This window comes from Schistocerca cancellata, chromosome 9 (assembly GCF_023864275.1).
Source record: "Schistocerca cancellata isolate TAMUIC-IGC-003103 chromosome 9, iqSchCanc2.1, whole genome shotgun sequence".
NCBI classification, from domain to species: domain Eukaryota; kingdom Metazoa; phylum Arthropoda; class Insecta; order Orthoptera; family Acrididae; genus Schistocerca; species Schistocerca cancellata.
The window spans coordinates 313,302,237-313,315,006 of record NC_064634.1 but is presented as its reverse complement, the minus strand read 5'-3'; the positions used below and the strand labels follow the sequence as shown (position 1 = coordinate 313,315,006).

The following is a 12,770-nucleotide window of genomic DNA, read 5'->3' as shown; positions in this document are numbered from 1 at the left end:
GACAAAGCAAGGTCAGTAAGTGCGCCGAATCTGCTTGTAATCCCAGCAATCGAGCCTCCGTGTGTTTCCCACCCACTACCCCTAGCAAATGTGCTATCAAGACTGCCATAAAATGTACTGACAGTTCCGCAGGGCCACACCCTCCTAACACGGCAGCATTTGACACTTGGTAGGACACAAGTGCGCATGCGTGACGAGCATCACATGTTCTCGAACTTACAGCTCCTACCCCACCCCTCACAGACAACACCTCAAACTATGCAACTTCGGCTCCTGCGTGCCGCCATGCGACCACCACTGACAACACAAACAGTGCACTCGTGCCAAGTGTTTTGCCCGTGACTGTGCTACCACAGGCCGTGCCCTCAGGCAATGGACTCACTAATGGCTCACGAGCTCTACCGAGCTCATCCGACCACAGTGCCACTGCTTTGGGCCGGCGGCCATCTTGTCGCGTTGACTCCTGGGACACTTTGCCACCTCTGCTCCTGTCGGATCTGCCAAGTGGCTCCGAACACTGCGACCATGCCTCACCTGCCCCGCCTGCCACACATTGTAAACAAACCACCTCCCGTGCCGCTGGTAACATTTCCGTCGTCACCAACGGCACAGTTCACAAGTTTTGCCTCACGCCAGGTCCCCCGATCTCCAGTAAACCATGTCGACTTTGTCCCGAGCGCCTCTCTGATCTTAAAAATCAGGGTTCTGAACTACTAATCTCCAGCATCATTGAACCCTCTGCCAGTAGCTTGTCTATGCCCATACATATGACACCCAAGAAAGATGGGTCCTGGCGCATGTGCGGAGACTACCGTCGACTAAACGCACGAACAATTCACTGTTCTACAAAAAAACCTTTTTTTCTATTTCTGATAAAAATATTGTGATCCTAGTTGTATTTTGAGTGCTGAATTGAAAACTGTTTTTGGTTTTCTTTCTGTCAGGGATAGTTTATGAGTAATCGCAATTTTATTTCTCTTTTCAGTTTCTGATATAGTGCAGCAAACGTGAGGTGAAATTCGACAAACAAATGCACATCTTTATGATGTTATAAGTTCATCACATTAATGGAGGGTGGGATCTAACATATAACACAGTAACATTTGTGTATACACTTTGAACCATTTATTTGACATGAGAAATTACAGAAAATTGACAAACAATGAGCCACTGCCTTGTAATGCACATCACTTTTTTCTCTTGTATTGTGAATCTTTCTTCTCTCGAATGATATTCCAGCAATAATCTGCTAACATAGAAGGTACCCATTTCCCTTCATAGCGCCTTTGTATGGTAGAAATGTCTTTATGGAATCTTTCCCCATGTTCATCTGATACGTCACTACAACTCTCTGTGACGCAGTCCAGATGAGAGTCCATCATATGTATCTTCAAAGACATATTGCACCCCAAATCCTGATATGCTTTGATCATATCTTTCACCATTGCTTTGTAGTTAGTAGCTCTTCTTCTTCCGAGGAAGTTTTCCGACATGATCTTGAAACAGTCCCATGCGGTTTTTTCTTTATCAGTGAAACATGCTTCAAAATTTGCATATTTCTGCAGCTCCCTGATTTGTGGTCCCACAAATACACCTTCCTTTATTTTTGCAGCTGAAAGATGGGGGAATTTGGTAGCTAGATATGCAAACCCACAGCCTGTTGGATCCTTGGCCTTCACGATTTGTTTCATCAGGCCAAGTTTGATGTGAAGCGGTGGAAGTAGTATATATTCAGGAGCTACCAGACTTTCAAATTGTACATTCTTTTCTCCAACTTTCCATCTTCGCCTAGGCCATTTCTTTTTCACATAGTGAGAATTTCGGTCTCGACTATTCCATTCGCAAAGAAAACAGGCATACTTTGTGTAGCCTTGTTGCATTCCCAGTACCATAGCAATTACCTTGAAATCTGCACATATTTTCCATTTGTGTTCATTGTCTTTTAATGAATTTAGCATCCTTTGTATGAATTTGTAATTTTCTTTTGTCAAACTAGCGTAAGCTACTGGAACAGACGGTAGTTTATTTCTGTTATGGAGCAAAACACCCTTCAGACTTGTTTTCGATACACCTATGAAAAGTCTCCACTCCTGTGAAATATACGTGAAGTTCAGCATTTTCATCAGGCCAGCAACATCATTGCAAAACGTCTGTGCTTCATCAGTTGAAAAACAAGAAATAAAGGCATGTTCTCTGTGCCTGAACACACTGATTTTAGTACTTTGGGGCAGTAGATTATACTCTTGTAATTTTGAATCAAGCAGCTGCGCCTTTTGTTTACTTAGTCCTAGATCACGTACTAAATCATTTAAATCTGCCTGTGTTAACAAATGTGGCGATGACTCACTTGTGCAGTGATATAAAGAATCATCATCTGTGATTTCTTCAGTACTACTTATTTCACTGTCACTCGGAATTTGACTTCGAGCTCTTGAAGGTACTGGAAGGTTGTCGGAATGCTGCACTGGCATTCTCGCTGAAGGCAGATCTGGGTAAACAATGTGCCTCTTCGACTTTTTGTTTGTAAAACCCTGAATTTTTGCTAGACAGAAATAAAATCAGTAACATGATCCTTAGGCTCACTCCACACCATGGGAACAGCAAACAACACCACATTCTCTTTACCTTTCCACCACTGAATTAGTTTGCAGTAACATGTAGCACAACAGAAATGTGGTGCCAATTCTTTATCTTGGTCTCCTACCTCTACTCCAAAATAATGTTTGTATGCTTTCTTTATGACTGAAGAAAGATTCTTCCTATTTCTGGCAAAAGTGAACTTCCCACAGATGTAGCAGAAGTTGTCCGGCTTATATTGACATTCACGACGATGTGGCATTTCTGCAAATTTAAAAATACCACTTTGGTAATACACCTGTATTAAATTAATAGTAGGGAACTAGAGGAACGCTGATGTGTAAAAACAAGCAGTCGTTTTACCTTCAGCACCAAGCTCAATCAGTTTACACACAGGAACTAAAAAATTCAACCATGCTCGGAAATATGACAGTTACTTGTCAGCCAAAACACCCACTCGTTAAGACTGACACAAATTGTGGCTAACACCACTGTTGCAAACTCGATGCATCTGCCCCTAGGAGGCGTGAAGCTTTACTGCCGAGGCAGCGACCGGCTGTCGCTGTTCGAGTTAATGAGATGTTTCAGATGGTCTTAATGACATAGGTGTGGTGGGGGATAACCTAATGATGTCTGATTATTCCCACCTGCTGTTGCACAAGAAATTATCACGTTCTATCACTACTGGATGCGGCAACATACCCGTATTTCTCTATAATGTCTCTGTGTTTGCCATGAATTGTGAATATACATATATATACATATTACATAAAAAGTATCCCTGACAACAATATTTTGTTTACATACTTGAATTTCCCACGGTAAAATGGTCTAGAAGCACATACTTTAATATCAGAAATAGAACCCACGTCGAACAGTGATTATGGACACCTACCCCAAACCCAACATTGCCAACTTTACCAGTTCCCTCTCAGGTGTGACCACGTTCTCTGTCATTGATAGCAAACGGGCCTACCACCAGATCCCCATGGCACCAGAAGACATCGAGAAGACAGCAATCACTACCCCGATTGGGTTATTTCAGTTTCGATTCATGCCCTTCGGTCTGAAAAACGCAACCCAGACCTGCCAACACTTCATCAACGAAGTGCTATTCGACCTAAAATTCTGCTTTGCATATCTTGATGACATTCTTGTGTTCAGGTCTTCTGTCGAGGACAACATTCAACATGTCGAAACTGTTATGAACACTCCCGCAGCAGCAGGCATCGAGACCAACCAGGACAAATTGCAGCTACATCAACCCGCTGTCATATTTCTTGGTTTTCGGATCTCCACTGACGGCATTTCACCACCTCATGAGAAAGTACAAACAATACTAAACCTACCCAGACCTTCATCATTCAAAGAGCTCCGGCGCTTTCTAGGGATGGTTAATTATTATCACCAACACCTACCTTGGGCTGCGGAGATTCAGGCTCCACTGACCGACGCCTTGGCAGGCACCAACACTTCTGAATCTCGGCCCGTTCCATGGACCCCTGCTATGACTGACTCTTTCACTGCCCTGAAAAATCTTCTTTCCGAGGCCTGCACCATCGTGCATCCTCATCCCATTGCACAGCTTTTCATCACCACAGACATGAGCGATACTGCCATCAGCACTGTCCTTAGCCAGACAATCAACGGCCAAACTTTGCCTTTGCAGTTCTTCTCGCACAAGCTCACAAATGCACAACAGAATTATTCCGCATTTAACAAGGAGTTGCTCGCAGTCTATGAAGTGATCAAGTATTTTAAGACTGACGTTGAGGGACACCCTTTCTATGTTTCAATGGACCACAAACCTCTGGCTGCGGCCGCTACAAACCTCCCTGCCCTTTTAACAGATGACTCTGCCTTGGTGGACTTAGTTTTGTGTTTTATTCGGGCAGGGGGTTTTTATCATTTAATCTGAGTGTTTATGTTTTCTTGTGTTGATTCTGTCCTTTGGCCTCCGATTTTAAACTGTGTTTTTTAATGTGTTCTCGGTGGTTGGCTTTTCCTTTTTTATCTCTATGGTCAGCCAACCACTGTCACACTCTGTGTGATTTTAATTTGTTTTGTCTGATCTCTAAGTATTTCTTGTCCTGTGTCGTCTGCTGTCTTTTCTGTTGTTCGTTTTTTATTCTCTGTGGGTGGTTTTGGTTTTTTTTTTTTGGAGAAAGGGACTGATGACCGTAGCAGTCTGGTCCCTTTAATCCCATAAACCAAACCAAACCTGCCAGCTGACCCGCCTCCTCACCGCTTCAGATACATGGACGTCATATCTCAGTTCACCACTGGTGTCAGAAACATAAAGGGTGCTGCAACATAGTTGCTGATTTCCTTTCATGAGCCGACACTGTCCATTCGCTGCTAGACCTCTCTGAACTGCCTAACCTCCAACCCGCTGACGAGGAAACACAAAACCTGATTTCAGACTCTACTTCTTCACTACACTTCATCCACACCACCTTCCCTGGCATTTCTGGTGAGATCTGGTGTGACGACAATACGGGCACATTACGCCCCCTCATCCCCACTATGCTCCGTCAAGCTGTCTTCGACACATTGCATAATTTAGCCCAACCTGGTGTTCGTGCGTCCACCCGCCTCGTAGCAGAGCGCTTTGTGTGGAGAAATGTCAACAAGGACTGCCAGCAATGGGCACACTCCTGCGTCGCGTGCCAGCGCTGCAAAATACACAAGCATACTTCACCCCTCCCCCCCCCCCCCCCCCTCAGCGCCTTTTCAATCCCTCCTGGGCGTTTCCAGCATATTCATATTGTCATTGTCAGCCCTCTCTCCCCCTCTAACGGCTTTCGCTATGTTCTCTTGTCTATCGACCAAACAACTTGCTGGGTCGAGGCAGTCCCCCTCCCCAATATTATGGCAGAAACTGTTGCTCGAGCTTTCGTTGAGTCATGGGTATCACGTTTCGGATGTCCAGCTATCATCATGACTGACCAGGGCAGACAATTTGAGTCGGCCCTGTTCAACAGGATTTGTAACATTTGGAGCATCCGGCACATCCATACCATAGCATATCATCCTCAAAGTAACGGGCTAGTTGAGCGCTGGCACCGCACTCTCAAGGCAGCTGTTCGATGCCACGACTCTCTGTGGACGGAGGTCCTTCCCCTTGTGCTACTTGGCATTCGTACGATCCATAAGGAAGCCCTCAAAGGCACAATGGCCAAATTTGTATACGGCCAGAACATTGTTCTCCCTGGCGAACTTGTGAGCCCTTCCGCTTCTCTCCCTCAGTCTGACTTACCTTCCTTCATTGACAGCGTAAGACGCCACTTCATCAACCTCCATATCCCTCTGCCAGCCAGCCATTCCTGCGCTAAGGTTCATGTCCCGAAATCTCTGGACAATTGCGAGTACGTCATGCTCCAAGATGACACTGTCTGTGCTCCCCTCCAACCTCCATATACCGGTCTGTCCTGAGTTCTCCGGTGCTCAGCCAACACCTATGACATCCAAATGAAAGATTCAGCTGTTACAGTCTCTCTCAACAAACTTAAGACTGCTCATGTCGAGCCTTCTTCTACCCCCCTTCAGGCCATGACCACGCCACTCACTGTCGTGGTTCATGACGCTCCGACCACTCCCTCCACGTCAGACTTACACACTCGATCGAGTGATTTCCAGCTCCAATCGTCGAGCTCTCCTCCGGCCTCGGCCTCTACACCGGTCTCACACACTCCATTGAGTGACTTCCAGTTCCAATCGTTGAGCTCTCCTCTGACCTCACCCTCTACTCCAGTATCGCGCACTCCGTCGGGTGACCACATGCTCCCCATGTCGAGCTTACCTACAATCATGCCCTCGCTGCTGGGCCCTTCCGTCGGTCCCTTCGACCTCTCCACCGTCGCCTGCCTTGCCCTGTCGCGGTTTCTCACCCCCCCCCCCCCCCCCCGCCCCTCTCATCTTGAACGTGCCCTCGCTCGAGGTGTTTGTGCCTGTCCCCCCGGACATAATCCATGACATCTCAATAATACTGCATGATTATACACTGTTCGTTGTGTGTTTCTCTTCATCCAGTGCTCATGACACAACCTCCACCATTCCCTGCCACCTGGTGAAATGTGTTCCCCTCCGGCCCAACGTCGACCACCCCTGCCGATGCCTTAGTCACCCCCCCCCCCCCCCCCCGGTCTCTCAAGAGTACTCCGTACTGCAGTGAGGGGGGGGGGGTGCCTATGTTGCGCCAATGAGGTTGACACCAGCATCAATATGCATTCGTCTTTGGACTCTGAGCGTTGTCTTTGGACTCTGAGCATCGTCTTTGGACTCTGAGCATTGTCTTTGGGCTGTTCCACAATGTTCAGTTCTTTGTGAGCCTTTCATGTGTTTAGGTGAATAAATGAACTACTGCTAAATGGGTGTTGTTTGGTGTAACTAACCGGAACAATCTCCTTAGGATAGTGTTTCATTGGTCTGAATTTTTTTCTTTAAATTAGCAGCATATTACCATGTCTAACTTAGTTATAGTAAACCATCAGATTGACAAAATGATATAATGTGTGAGATCTTCATTATAGCCTCACAATATATATATATTCACGTATGAAATTTGTTATTAACAATCCAAACAAATTCAAAAGTATAGCAGTGTACATGGCTACAACACTAGGAGAAAGGATGGTCTTCACTACTCAAGGTTAAATGTAACTTTGGCTCAGAAGGGGGTAAATTATGCTGCCACAAAAGTCTTTGGTCACTTACCTAATAGCATCAAAAGTCTGACCGATAGACATATAGCATTTAAAAAGTGTCATGTAATATTTTGTGTAATGTAATATCTTGTATAGACACCTTTTATTAACCTGACATGTTCCATATCATTACGAAGTGTCGTATTCATGATCTATGGAACAAGTACTAATTTAATCTAATCATCTAAGGAAATTATAGTTAGCAACTTAGACAAAGACAGTGTATGCTGAGCTGGTAACTGTCACACATATACAAATAATACAGAAACAGTATGAAATTTTAGTTTATGCAACATAATTTGACCTAGAGTGGCTTCGTTAACATTACTGGCTATGCTTTAAAGTGGGGAAGAGTGTGTGCAGATTAATGGAAGGTTAACAATTATATAATGTGTAAAGAATAACAGTGCAAAGTAATATATGGTAGTTAAATATAATATTAAAAGAATTATGGATGTGAACTGTGACAAGGTGTTACAATTCTTTCTACAGCTTGTGCATGATCTTACATAAGTAAATTGTATCATGCTGTAAGACACAAAAAAACAGCATGGCCACAACAAATCAAAGTTTTCTCTTCTTCCACATACAGACAAAAAACATTTGAGAACATAAACACAAGCAAAGAAGGAATCCAGGTACAGACACAAGCAGTTGCTGAGAATTACTGTGTACCCCAGAATCGAGCAGAATGAAACCTCCTCCTCCAGCCATTGTAGTTTGAGGATTGTTTAAGAGACATTCCATAGCTGGACGAGCAATGGTATACCGGTAGTATGTTGGTGAAGTGGAAGTAGTGAGGAACTGGCACACCTGATGCACCATGAAAAGCTACTGCTGGATAGTAAGTGGCAGTTCACCAGTCTCAGCACAGAGACTGGGTATGGGTCTCGTTCTGTGAGGGCCTGTGGCCAACCTGATACCCTTATTGTGTACAGTGTCAATGATCTTCACTTACAAAGACTTCACTGATCCGTACACCAAGCACCCATAGTCCAACACCCAAAACGTCCAGCACTATAAAATTGGTGCAGATGTACCCTTTCTACTCCTCAAGACCTGTGGCTTAGACACTTCAAAACGTACTGTGCCTTCTGCGAACTTGCCTTCAGGTCCTTCAGGTGTGGTAACCAAGACAGTTTGGAGTCAAACCTAGACCCAAAAGCTGCACTCAAAATGCAACAAGAACGATTAAAATGAACAAGGACATTATTCTCTGCAAAACATGTACAACCAGTCCATGCAGCCTACTCTTCCAGCTCCTTTACTGTAAGTTGGAGCTGATGGGTCGATGTTGCAATACTGGAGGAGGAACAGGAAGCTGCAAAATCATCCACAGATAATAAGCATTTCATGGTATTCCTTACTATAGACTTGATACTGTTTGTGGCTGTGGCAAAGAGCTGACACTTAAAACACTGCCCTGAGGAACCCCATTCTCCTGCTTGAAACTATTTGGCAGCATGTTACCCACTTGGTGCTGAAACAAGTGCTTTATTAAGAAGGACTGAATGAAGATTAGATGATGACCATTGGAAGCACCACTGGTGGAACTGCCCTAGAATACTGTGTCTCCCAGTGATGTTGTATGCCTTACTGATATCAAGAAATATACCTACACAGTGCTGTTTATATAGGAAAACCTGCTGTATAAACACTTCTAGCAGTGTCAGGTTGTCAACAGTCGATCGACATCTCCTGGATCCACAGTGAGAGTGACTTAGAAGCTGCCTGATCTTTAACATCCAGATTAGATGATGGTTAACCATTTGCTCCAAGGTCTACACAGCTTATTAAGGTATCACTCTGGGAACTAGCTGGACATGTTCAGTCCTTTCCCAGTTTGAAGTGAAGTATTGTGATTGCCCCCTCCATGAGTTGTGAAAGTTGCCTGTCTGTAAAATCGAATTAAAACTTTGTAAGAGGACTTTCTTTGACACTGGTTTCAAGTTCCACAGCATGCTGTATCGGATTTGGTCGTGAGTAATTTGTGTAGATGTAGACTGGGCACAGCAACATGAGCATCACACAGTACAGAACCCAGCTCTCACTTGGAGAATGGCCAATGGTAGGACTCCAAATTGTTGGATCTGAAGTGAAACTCACCCATGGTGACAGAATGCTGGATCCTGGCTGGCAGTGGCAATAGTAACTGAAAAGTGCTCTGCCGTTGTCTGTGAAATATCTCTAGGTGTTGTTTGGAGACAACTGTGATTCAACAACACTGCTACAGTCAACCAACTGATTTTACTGGAAATCCTCCAGTTGACTTCTCATACTGTAATAAAACAAGTCGAATGATTGATATGACTCCAGGAACGTTTGCTCTTCCTTGATGATGCATGAAGCCTTTGCCCTTGCTAAATGAAAGGCTCTGAGGTTTTCCACTGTTGGGCAACTCTTAAATCATTGCAGAGCCACATGACTACACCATTTCACTGAATGGCACTCATCACTCATCAGTCCACTAAGGTACAAGTAGCCTCCTGTGATGACATGAGGACCACAGGATGGAGAAGTCAGTGGCATGGTGGATCACTCGTATGATGTGGTCAACCCCCTCCTGGATACTGTTGTGGTATTTGGACAAAGCCAACTGGCTGAATAGCATCCAGTTGGCTCTGCTAACCATCCATTGTGGTTGCATCCTTTCAGAGAGAGCCCCATCCACCAGGTGAACGTGCAGTGGAAAATGACCATTGGAATGAAAGTCTGCAATGACTTCTCACTGAACTGGGTCTGTGAGGGTGGGAGAGCAGAAAGAGAGGTCAGTGGCTGAGAGAATGACCCAGTAGCACCACAGAAGTGAGTGATAGTACCTGTGTTGAGGACACAACCTTATGAGATGTCATGTTTTGGCTCACCAAAACCTGACCCTGAGGGCAAAAGGAGGCAGAGCCCCACAATATACAATGGACATTGATATCTCCCAGTAGGACAGTAGGAGGAATGGTCGGTGGAGGTATTCAGAGGGAGAGCAGAGAAGTGGTGCACATTATTGACAAACACAGCAACACCTCTCTTGGCCCTATCTCTGGTTATCCTTGTGATAGGGCGTATAGCCCCATAGTACAGAAGCATCAGATGCTTTAAAATGCGTTCCCTGCAAACACAAGCCCAGGGAGTATTCCCGTGCTAGGAGTTTCAGTTCCTCCATATGTGTTTTGAATCCTTTAATGTTCCACTGTAATATGGGAGCAATCTGTCTCGGGGGTAGCATTTTCACCCTGTCTTTCTGTCGGGGACGGGGGCCTGCACAAGGTGAAGGCCTGGTCTTGGGGTGAGATGAGAGCCCCAGTCTGACATCAAGAGGGGATGGCATTGACATCATCAGACTGTTTTCTTCCTTTAACTTTGGAGCCACACCCTCAGAAATGGTAGTGGCAGTGCTGGATAGTGGAGCAGACTCAATCTTTGGAGGGGCAGGAAGCTCCACAGTGCTGGCAATCGCAGTCTTGTCTGAAGTTCTGGGGGGAGGAACAGGCTACAAAATAACTACAGCAGCACAAGTGCATTGACAAATGCAGGTGCTAGTGCTGACACCAGCAACCTCTGTTTGTGTAGCAGCATTGTTCTTCTGAATTCCCTGATTAAGAACAAAAGCAAAGAATGTAACCAACTTAACCAACTTGGGGTGCTGTGTGCCCATATAGATCTTTTCAGTTTCACCATATGGGATATGCTTCACTGTTTTAATTTCTTGTATCTTCTTTCCATCAAGGGAGATACTGCAGTCCCTCATTCAAACAGGATGATCCCCAGAGCAGTTTATATACTTTGGAGGAGATGAAAGACTGATTTTGTCGTGGTTGGTCTCACCGCATATACCATAAGTGGCCTTTCCCTTTCAACCAAGAGTAGTGTGCCCAAAGTACTGGCGCTTAAAAACAGCACACTGAGTTGGAGAGATAAGGCTACACACCTAAGTGAAGAAAACCTTTCTTGATGTGCTCTGGAAGTTTTGTACTGTTGAAAGTTAGTATAAACGAGCCTGATTTCACTTGATCATCATCCACCCGTTTCATAGTGTTTTTCCCATCAACAATGCCTTCTTGGGTTCTCTAAGCTTTCTGTTCTTCTTTAGGAATGTCAGGAATACTCCTGCATGGCACAACACCTTTGCTGTAGTTTAAGTGTTTTGCATACACCCTGAGGCATCACACTTTCTGGAGGTTCTTTACTTATTGCGAACTGGATATTTCTACCAACAGGGTCCCATTTTGCAGGTGCTTGACAGATTTTAAAGTTCCAGCAATGCCCTCTAAACCTTTTTGGATGCAGAACAGTAAAGCTTTATTGAATTTGTCCTGTTTCTGCTTACCTATTAGAAACTCATTCTGTAATCAACATGAATTCTGTTGTTAACTGAATCTGGAGGACTGGCTACCTGAGACCTCTTGTTAGATTGTATGTATTTACCTACCAGTGGCCCACCCATACCAATGGGAGGAGGAAGAGAAAATTTTGAGGTTTCCATCTCTGTCCCAAGAGCACCCAGGGAAATAAAAGTCCATCTAGACAGAGCCCCATGTGTCTGGGTAAGCATTATGCAACTGAGGTGTGGCAGGTTCCCCAGAGGTTGCCTGTTAACAACTGTTCCATTTCAGCAGTCATGTATCTCTTGTATCTCTTTGTAGTGCAGCACATGTTGAGATTGAAGGGTTTTGTATAGTGGTTTTTATCATCTTCATGATCTGTGTAGTCAAGCCAAGATCCCCATTCCCTGTGACACATATCATTTCACCACCATGCTACTTGGTGATTGCTGAAGCATGCCCAGAGCTTATGGTGACAGAGGGCAGGTGGCTCTTAACAGTCCCCAGATCAGTAACCCTGTGGTTGACAATTTGTTCCTAGCAAACAAATACTGAGGCAAGTATGCTGGTGGCATGGAAGCAAGCATAGTCAGTTTGTGATAGTAACTGTAGGAGCCTACTGCTGCTCAGTGAATGATTAGAGCGCTGCCTCCATGGACAGAACAATCAAAGGAACAACCACACACAGAAGTGAACACCATGCTCATCACCAATTATATCATACTGTAAGACAGAAACAGCAGCACAGCCACATAACCAAAGTTTATTCTTCTTCCATATACAACCAAACAACATTTGAGAACATACACGCAGATATAGAAACAATCCAGGTACTAATATATGCAGTTTTTGACAATAGGTATGAGCAAAATATGACAGTTTGTGGCTGCTGCACTGTGCTTATAAAAAGGAGTGCTCCAGGTGGAATATTTGATGTGTAGGATGCCAGCAACATGGCGCCATGACACGTAACCAAGTATTACGTACAGGGTTATAGCATAAATAACAAATACATATGAAATTCTCTTTATAAATTCAGGGAAATGAGATAGTGTGCCATATTTAAGTCAAAATTGTGATTTTTGTGTTTTTTAATTGTGTCTCCTAATACAAATTATTGCTGCAGACTTATTTGCTAGTTGCATAAATGACTTACCAATTACAAGGCATA

The 12,770-nt window shown here is 44.5% G+C and overlaps 1 protein-coding gene across 1 annotated transcript in view; it reads left to right on the top strand.

Annotated features, from left to right (window-relative positions):
• LOC126100990 (synaptotagmin-5-like) overlaps nucleotides 1-12,770 on the top strand; it is a 313,202-nt gene that overhangs the window by 276,798 nt on the left and 23,634 nt on the right. The window lies entirely within an intron of this gene.